The sequence below is a fragment of the Triticum aestivum genome, chromosome 4A (genome assembly GCF_018294505.1).
Source record: "Triticum aestivum cultivar Chinese Spring chromosome 4A, IWGSC CS RefSeq v2.1, whole genome shotgun sequence".
Taxonomy (NCBI): Eukaryota; Viridiplantae; Streptophyta; class Magnoliopsida; order Poales; family Poaceae; genus Triticum; species Triticum aestivum.
Window position 1 is genome coordinate 411,465,197 of NC_057803.1, and position 8,978 is coordinate 411,474,174.

Consider the following 8,978-nt stretch of genomic DNA (forward strand, 5'->3'; position numbering starts at 1 on the left):
TGATGAAGGGGACACCAAAATATTACAAACTTAGGGAAAAACGGAGTCGACCTGCTCAGATCTAGGGTTTCGGGCGCGCAATCCGAGGATTGCTAGAGTGCTCGCCGGAGTAGCCGCCAGAGAGGAGGGAGACGGCGGAGAGGCACAGGGGCTCGCCGGAGACCGGATCTAGGCGCCTGCGAGGAGGTGGAGGTCGGGGTGCTGGCGGGAGGTCACGGGCGCGGCGGCACGGCGTCGGAGAGGCGGCGTGCGGGAGGCGACCGGCGTTGGGCGGTGCTGGAGGTGGCGGTGGCGGGCGCAGCACGGCGGGGCGTGGTCGGGAGCGCCGGCAAGCGGGCGGCTGTGGGTCGAGAGGGCCTCCCTCGGGCCCCCGCGGGCCAGTGGCAGCGGCCGCAGGACAGGGACACGTGCGGCGTGTGGGTTGGGTGAGGCAAAGGCGGTGGACGCGTCCGATGGCAGCGGGAGAGGCTAGGCTAGGGTTTCGCCCAGATTTAGAGGAGGGGTGTATATTTATAGTTAGGGGGATGTAACGCCCACTATGCGGCTATATCTCCCACGTGTCGGGGCACGACTTAGAGGCCTAGCCGCATGGTGGTTTTGTTGCAAGAGGGGTAATTTTCACACAATCCCATGTAATGAATAAGAAAGGGATAAAGAGTTGGCTTACAATCGCCACTTTACAAAATACATAAATAATTCATACATCATCCAGATACACTCATAGACTGACTATGGTCAAATCCAAATAATAGGAAGATAAACCCCAAATGCTAGATCCCCGATCGTCCCAACTGGGCTCCACTACTGATCATCAGGAAAAGAAACATAGTAACGACCCAGATCCTCATCGAACTCCCACTTGAGTTCGGTAGCATCGCCTGCACTGGTATCATCGGCACCTGCAACTGTTTGGAAGTATCCGTGAGCCACGAGGACTCAGCAATCTCACACCCGCGAGATCAAGACTATTTAAGCTTATGGGTAGGATAAGGTAGTGAGGTGGAGCTGGAGCAAGCGCTAAGTAAATATGGTGGCTAGCATACGCAAATAAGAGTAAGATGAGAAGCTATGCAGCGGTCGTGAAGCTATAAGTGATCAAGAAGTGATCCTGAAACTACTTACATTCAAGCATAACACAAGGCCGTGTTCACTTCCCAGACTCCGCCGAAAAGAGACTATCACGGCTACACACGCGATTGATTCATTTTAATTAAGTCAGGTGTCAAGTTCTCTACAACCAGATATTAACAAATTCCCATCTGCCACATAACCGCGGGCACGGCTCTCGGAAGTTTATACCTTGCAAGGGTGTACCAACTTAGCCCATCACAAGCTATCACGGTCTACGAAGGATATTCCTTCTCTCGGAAAGACCGGATTAGTCTCGGAATCCCGGTTACAAGACATTTCGACAATGGTAAAACAAGACCAGCAAAGCCGCCCAACTATGCCGACAAATCCCGATAGGAGCCGCACATATCTCATTCTCAGGGAAGACTGGATGAGACAAGCTATGAGTAAAACCAGCACTCGAGATTCCTCGAGGTGGCCCCGCATGCGGCTCTGTTCGGACCAACACTCAAAGGAGCACTGGCACGGGGGTTAAAAATAAAGATGGCCCATGGGGTCCCGAAAACCCAAGGGAAAAGGCTTAGGTGGAAAATGTTAAAACCAAGGTTGCGCCTTGCTAGAGGAGTTTTATTCAAAGCGAACTGTCAAGGGGGTCCCATAACCCCAACCTAAGGAACGCAAAATCAAGGATCATAACACCAGTATGATGGAAACTAGGGCAACAAGAGTGGAACAAAACACCAGGCAAAAGGCCGAGCCTTCCACCCTTTACCAAGTATATAGATGCATTAATTAAATAAGAGATAATATGATATCCCAACATATCCATGTTCCAACATGGAACAAACTTCAACTTCATCTGCAACTAGCAACGCTATAAGAGGGGCTGAGCAAAAGCGGTAATATAGCCAAACAACAGTTTGCTAGGAAGGTGGGTTAGAGGCTTGACATGGCAATATGGGAGGCATGATATAACAAGTGGTAGGTAGCGCGACATAGAGCTAGAATGAACAACTAGCAAGCAAAGATAGAAGTGATTTCGAGGGTATGGTCATCGTGCCTTCAATGTTCTCAGAGTTGTCGAAAGCTCGCTCCTCGTTAGCATACTCAACAGGTTCCTCGTTCACGTACTCGTCTCCTGGCTCTACCAAAAGTAAGAACACAAGCAAAGGAACAACAATCAATCATGGTGCAATGCACAAGCAACATGATGTAATACATGGCATGATATGCAAGATATGATATGCAATGCATATGCGTGCTCCAGAAGGGAAAGAATGATCAAGGGATCAACTTGGCAAACCAAGTATTCCGCTAGAAAGATGAGGTGATTTCAGTCGAAATCGATATAAGGATCACCGGAAACGGATGCACGGTTTGCAAATGACAAGCAAAATAAGAACGACACAAATCTGTGATTAACAGCATGATAGCACTTAGAATGCAACAAGAAACTAAGCTACTGCACTCCAACATAGCAACAAAGCATAAGGCAGTGATGTAAAAGATATGCTTGACAAAAGATGAACACTGAGCTACATCTAAATCATACTAGAACAGGTTCAAACAAGCATGGCAAAAGTGCAAAAGATATCAGCTTCACAGACTTAGTGAAAATACTAACATGTCAAAAACAACATCAGGGAGCAATGCTTAGAGCAAGCAAACAACATGTTATAGGAACATTTCATGGCAAACAAAGGCATGTCATGCTTCTACTAAAAGCACTTAACAAAACTCCCTTACTGAACATGAGCCAAAAAGACACAGAAAATATGATGGTACCCATGTAAACATAGCAAGTTATATTAACAGTTTCATGCATGGCGGCGGCGGGAGGAAGGCGGCGCGCGGGAGTGGGCCGGCTAGGTTTTGGCCCAGTCAGTCCGGGAAAACTTTATTTTAAATAAAATTCCACCGAAGTTAAAACCTAATAAAATATAAAAACAAATCTATAAATGCGAAAAACAATTTTCACTGTGTAAATAAAATATTTAGAACAAAGTGAACATTTTTCTAGCCTAAAAATGCAAGTTTCAAAAATGCATATTTTTCTAATTCAAATAAAATCTCACATAAAATCCAAACAAAATATTTATTTGATTTAAAAAATTTTCCTCCAATATTCCTCTGTTTTGAAGAAGTCATTTTATCTTCCTTCTTTTATTTTTTAATATTGTAAATAATTGGAGAGGAAAATATTAAAACCAAATTGATCCTCTTTTCAAAATTGAGAAAAAAAATTCAAATTTGAAAATGAATGAAATCCCCAACTCTCTCCTTGGGTCCTTGAGTTGCTTAAGATTTCTAGGATCACAACCAAAACGCAAATAAAATATGGTATGCATATGATGACCTATGTATAACATCCAAATTGACAATTTGGGATGTTACAAACCTACCCCCTGAAGATGAATCTCGCCCTCGAGATTCGGGTTGGCTAGGAAATAGGTGTGGGTGGTCTTTCCGTAGGTCTTCTTCTCGTTCCCAGGTGGCTTCATCTTTGGTATGGTGGCTCCACTGAACCTTGCAAAACTTGATAACCTTGTTGCGCGTAACTCGGTTGGCAAACTCGAGAATCTTGACGGGTTTCTCCTCGTAGGTCAGATCACTCTCCAACTGAATTGCTTCCAGGGGCACCGTATCTCTTAGAGGAATATTGGCCATCTCAGCATGGCACTTCTTCAACTGGGAAACATGAAACACATCATGAACTCCTGACAATCCTTCGGGTAACTACAACTTGTAGGCAACTTCTCCCATACGTTCCAGTACTCGGTATGGTCCTACAAACCTCGGGGCTAACTTCCCCTTAACTCCAAATCGTTTAACTCCTCGCAGAGGTGACACATGAAGATATGCTCTGTCTCTGATTTCATAGACTACCTCCTTGCGTTTTGTATCCGCATAACGGTTCTGCTTGGACTAAGCTACCTTGAGTCTATCTCGAAACAACTTGACCTTCTCTTCGGACTCTTTGATCATATCTGGTCCAAACAACTGACGGTCTCCAACTTCATACGACATTAATGGTGTCCTTAATCTCTTTCCGTACAAGGCTTCAAAAGGAGCCATCTTCAAACTAGCCTGATAACTGTTGTTGTATGAGAACTCTACGTAAGGCAAATTGTCATCCCAACTAGATACATAATGTAGCGCACAAGCTCTCAACATGTCCTCCAGAATCTGATTGACTCTCTCGGTCTGTCCATATGTCTACGGATGAAAAGATGTACTAAACTCTAGCCTGGTACCCAAAGTCTGGTGCAGCTGATTCCAAAACTTCGAAGTTAACTGTGTTCCTCTATCTAATACGATGGTCCTTGGAACTCCGTGCAGACATACGATCCTGGTCATATATATCTTGGCCAAATTCGCACTCGTATAAGTGGTTTTCACTACGATGAAGTGAGCTACCTTGGTCAAGTGATCAACTACTACCCAGATTGAATCATATCCTGATCGGGTCTTGGGTAATCTGGTGATGAAATCCATGCCAAGCTTGTCCGACTTCCATTCAGGTATCGGCATAGGCTGAAGCAATCATGCCGGCTTCTGATGTTCTGCCTTCACTCTCTGCCATACATCACATACTACTACATACTCGGCAATATCCTTATTCATACCTGTCCACTAGAAACGCTCCTTCAAATCTAAATACATCTTGGTGTTTCGGGGCTGAATCAAGTATGGCGAGTCATGAGCTTCCTGAAGTATTAACTTCCTGATCTCCGCATTATTGGGCACATATATACGATCTTCAAACCATAAAGTATCATGCTCATCCTCACAAAAACCCTTGTCTTTCCCTATGCTCATCTTCTCCTTCATCTCAACAATTTCCTTATCATCCTTCTGAGGTTCTCAAGTCTTTCCCAATAACGTAGACGGAACCTCCATTGCTGCAACAAAACCTCTTGGAACTATCTCGAAACGAAGTTCCTTGATATCGTAAACTAACTCTTGCGGTAATCCTCTGCTTACGAGGGTATTGGCATAACTCTTGCAGTTCAAAGCGTCTGCTACGACATTGGCCTTCCTTGGATGATAATGCAACTTCATATCATAATCCTTTATGAGCTCCAACCATCTCCTCTGCCTGAGATTCATCTCCTTCTGCGTGAAAATGTACTTCAAACTCTTGTGATTCATGTACACATCACATGTGTTTCCAATCAGAAAATGTCTCTAGGTTTCAAGCGCATGCACTATGGCTGCTAACTCCAAATCATGGGTGGCATAATTTAACTCATGAGGTCGAAACTGACGTGAGGCATATGAAACAACTCTTTCGTCCTGCATCAGTACTCCTCTAAGTCCTAAGCGAGAAGCATCGCAATACACTTGGAAATCCTTGCGTATATCTGGAAGAATCAGCACTGGGCTGTAACCAAACGTTTCTTCAACTCCTGAAAACTGGCCTCACAATCTTAAGTCCAATTGAACTTGGTGTCCTTCTTCAACAACTCGGTCATGGGTTTTGCAATCTTGGAGAAATTCTCAATGAACCTCCTATAATATCCTGCGAGTCCCAGAAAACTACGGATCTCTCCAACTGAGGTGGGTGCCAACCACTCAGTGACATACTGAACCTTGGTAGGATCGACGGCTATACCTTCTCCTGATATAACATGTCCAAGAAATCAAACTTCCTTCAACCAAAACTAGCACTTGATGAACTTGGCATATAGCTGATGTTCCCTTAGCTTCTCAAGAACTAAGCGCAAGTGTTCCTTGTGTTCCTCTTCATTCTTCGAGTATACCAAAATATCATCAATGAACACCACTACGAACTTCTCCAAAAACTCCATGAATACCTTGTTCATCATGCTCATAAAATAGGCAGTGGCATTACTCAGTCCAAATGACATGATCGTGTACTCATATAGCCCGTACCTTGTGGTAAAAGTTGTCTTAGGTATATCCTGTTCTCGGATCTTCAGCTGGTGGTATCCTGATCGCAGATTGATCTTGGAGAATACTTTAGCTCCTGGCAACTGGTCAAATAGATCATTGATCATCGCTAGTGGGTACTTCACTGGTGCGCGTCGGTCCTAAACAAACGGTTTTTTTAACCCTTTCTGCGATGGCATTTGGAACCTTCACCAAGTGAGTGTGTGCGATAGGGTATCATTCCCACACGACCCAGAAATCGTTAGGGATAGGCCCTCCTGGGACCCAGGCTGGGGCCGTGTGTGATCGGTCGAGGCATCAAAACCCAATCATTTCCATAGGTATGTACATCCCACACGGTGAATCCCAGAAATCATTTCCGTAGGTATGTACATCCCGCATGGTGAATCCCAGAAATCATTTCCGTAGGTATGTACATCCAACATGATGAATCCCAGAAATCATTTCCATACCTATGTACATCCCATAGGGTAATCTGAGAAAATCATTTTGTAGGTATGTACATCCCACACGGTGAATTCCAGGAAAACATTTCCGTTCGTATGTATATCACACACAGTCAATCCAAGGAATACGTTTCCGTTCTTATGTACATCCCACATAGTCAATCCAGGGAAAACATTTCCGTTCGGACGTAAATCCCACACAGTTTTATGTGTAGGCTCGTGTGTGAAAGTTGTAACTATCACACACGGTCTTCCATGGTTAACTATTTGCTTTTATCAACTATATCACACATGATTTGATGAAGAAAACTGTGTGGCATTGGGCTATCCATCGCAACCGCTTTTACTGCTAGAACCGTTTGCAAAGGTCCATGACACATTTAGCAGGTTTATTAGTTTACAATTAATAATTCCAGTATTACGCAAACTCACATTTCATATGGAACAGCTATTTGCCAATTTCATATTAGGCACAAAAATAAATTAAAACATCATAGTACGGTAGCTACATGAAAACAACACAGTACAACATATAGCTAGTTCAACTTCATAAGAAAAATATATTCATTTCCCTAATCGAGATGATCCAGGCTCGTCTTATCCACCTTTGCTTTCATTTCAGTAAGAACCCATTTTGCACGGGCCAACTAGGAAAGTGCCTCCTCCTTCGCCAACACCATCTTAGCAAAGTATTTAAAAAAATCTGAGCTCATTCTCCACCTTCAACTTTTTATCCCGCATCTTGAAATATGCTTCAGCGTTGACAAGACTTTCTCTAAGCCTAGCTGTGTTCACTTCCTCATACATGCTCCAGAGCTTCGTTAGGCACATCTTCGAAGACTGTGGCCACTCTTGATCAACCCACTCCAAGTAAGAACACTTCCGTTCATCCTATAATATTTAAAAGTAGATCAGTAACAATTGTAGGGGAAATGGGTGAGGGAGTCCTGGATTAGGGGGTCTCCGGACAGCCGGACTATATCCTTTGGCCGGACTATTGGACTATGAAGATACGATATTGAAGACTTCGTCCCATGTCTGGATGGGACTCTACTTGGCGTGGAAGGCAAGCTAGGCAATACAGATATGCATATCTCCTCCTTTGTAACCGACCTTGTGTAACCCTAGCCTCCTCCGGTGTCTATATAAACCGGAGGGTTTTAGTCCGTAGGACGACATACAATCATACTATAGGCTAGCTTCTAGAGTTTAGCCTCTCTGATCTTGTGGTAGATCAACTCTTGTACTACTCATATTGTCAAGAATAATCAAGCAGGACGTAGGGTTTTACCTCCATCAAGAGGGCCCGAACCTGGGTAAACAACGTGTCCCCTGCCTCCTGTTACCATCCGCCTTAGACGCACAGTTCGGGACCCCCTACCTGAGATCCGCCGGTTTTGACACCGACATTGGTGCTTTCATTGAAATTTCCTCTATGTCGTCATCATTAGGCTTGATGGCTCCTTCGATCATCGATAGCAATGCAGTCCAGGGTGAGACTTTCCTCCCCGGACAGATCTTTGTATTCGGCGGCTTCGCACTGCGAGCCAACTCGCTTGGCCATCTGGAGCAGATCGAGAGTTACGCCCCTGGGCACCAGGTCAGTTTTGGAAGCTTAAACTACACGGCTGACATCCGCGGAGACTTGATCTTCGACGGATTTGACCCCCTGCCGAGTGCGCCGCACAGTCATGATGAGCATGATTTAGCTCTATAATCGGACAGTGTTCAAGAGGCCGCACCGGCAACCGCTCCGACCCTCAATTCGGAGCCAATCACGCCATCCATGGACGGGTGGATAGACCCCGCCACGGAGGCCGTACTCTCAGCAGCGATCGAGCCGAGTATCGACCTTACCCTTCACGGGAGCCGTGACGCCGAACTACTGGATTCTTCCCCGGCCACGGACTCCGAACCGCCTGCACCCATGCCTATCGAATCCGACTGGGCGCCGATCATGGAGTTCACCTCCGTGGATATCTTACAGCACTCGCCCTTTGGTGACATACTGAACTCATTAAGGTCTCTCTCCCTGTCAGGCGAGTCCTGGCCGAACTATGTTACGCAGGATTGGGATGTGGATGACGAAGAAATTCGCTGCCCACCCACCACCCACTTAGTAGCCACTGTCGATGATTTGACCAACATGCTCGACATCGACTCCGAAGACATCGATGATATGGATGACGATGCAGGAGGCGAACAGGAACCACTGCCCACAGGGCACTGGACGCCCACTTCATCATATGATGTATACATGGTGGACACACCCAAAGAAAATGACAACGAGGAACGGAAGGACGCAGCGAAGGGTTGTTCCCTCGAGAAGCAGTCAAAGTGGCGGCGTAAGCGCCACTCAAAATCCCGCCTTGGCAGAAACATCGATCATATAGACCCGGCGATAGAGCAGGGTGAACCATCGCCCAACCACGGCAACACGGAGAATCAAACCGAACAACCCGACTCCGTCAAAGATAACAGTCTGGACGACATCACACCGGACAGGCACCCGGAGCAACAGAATGCCCATCAAAGGCTTGTTGCCAC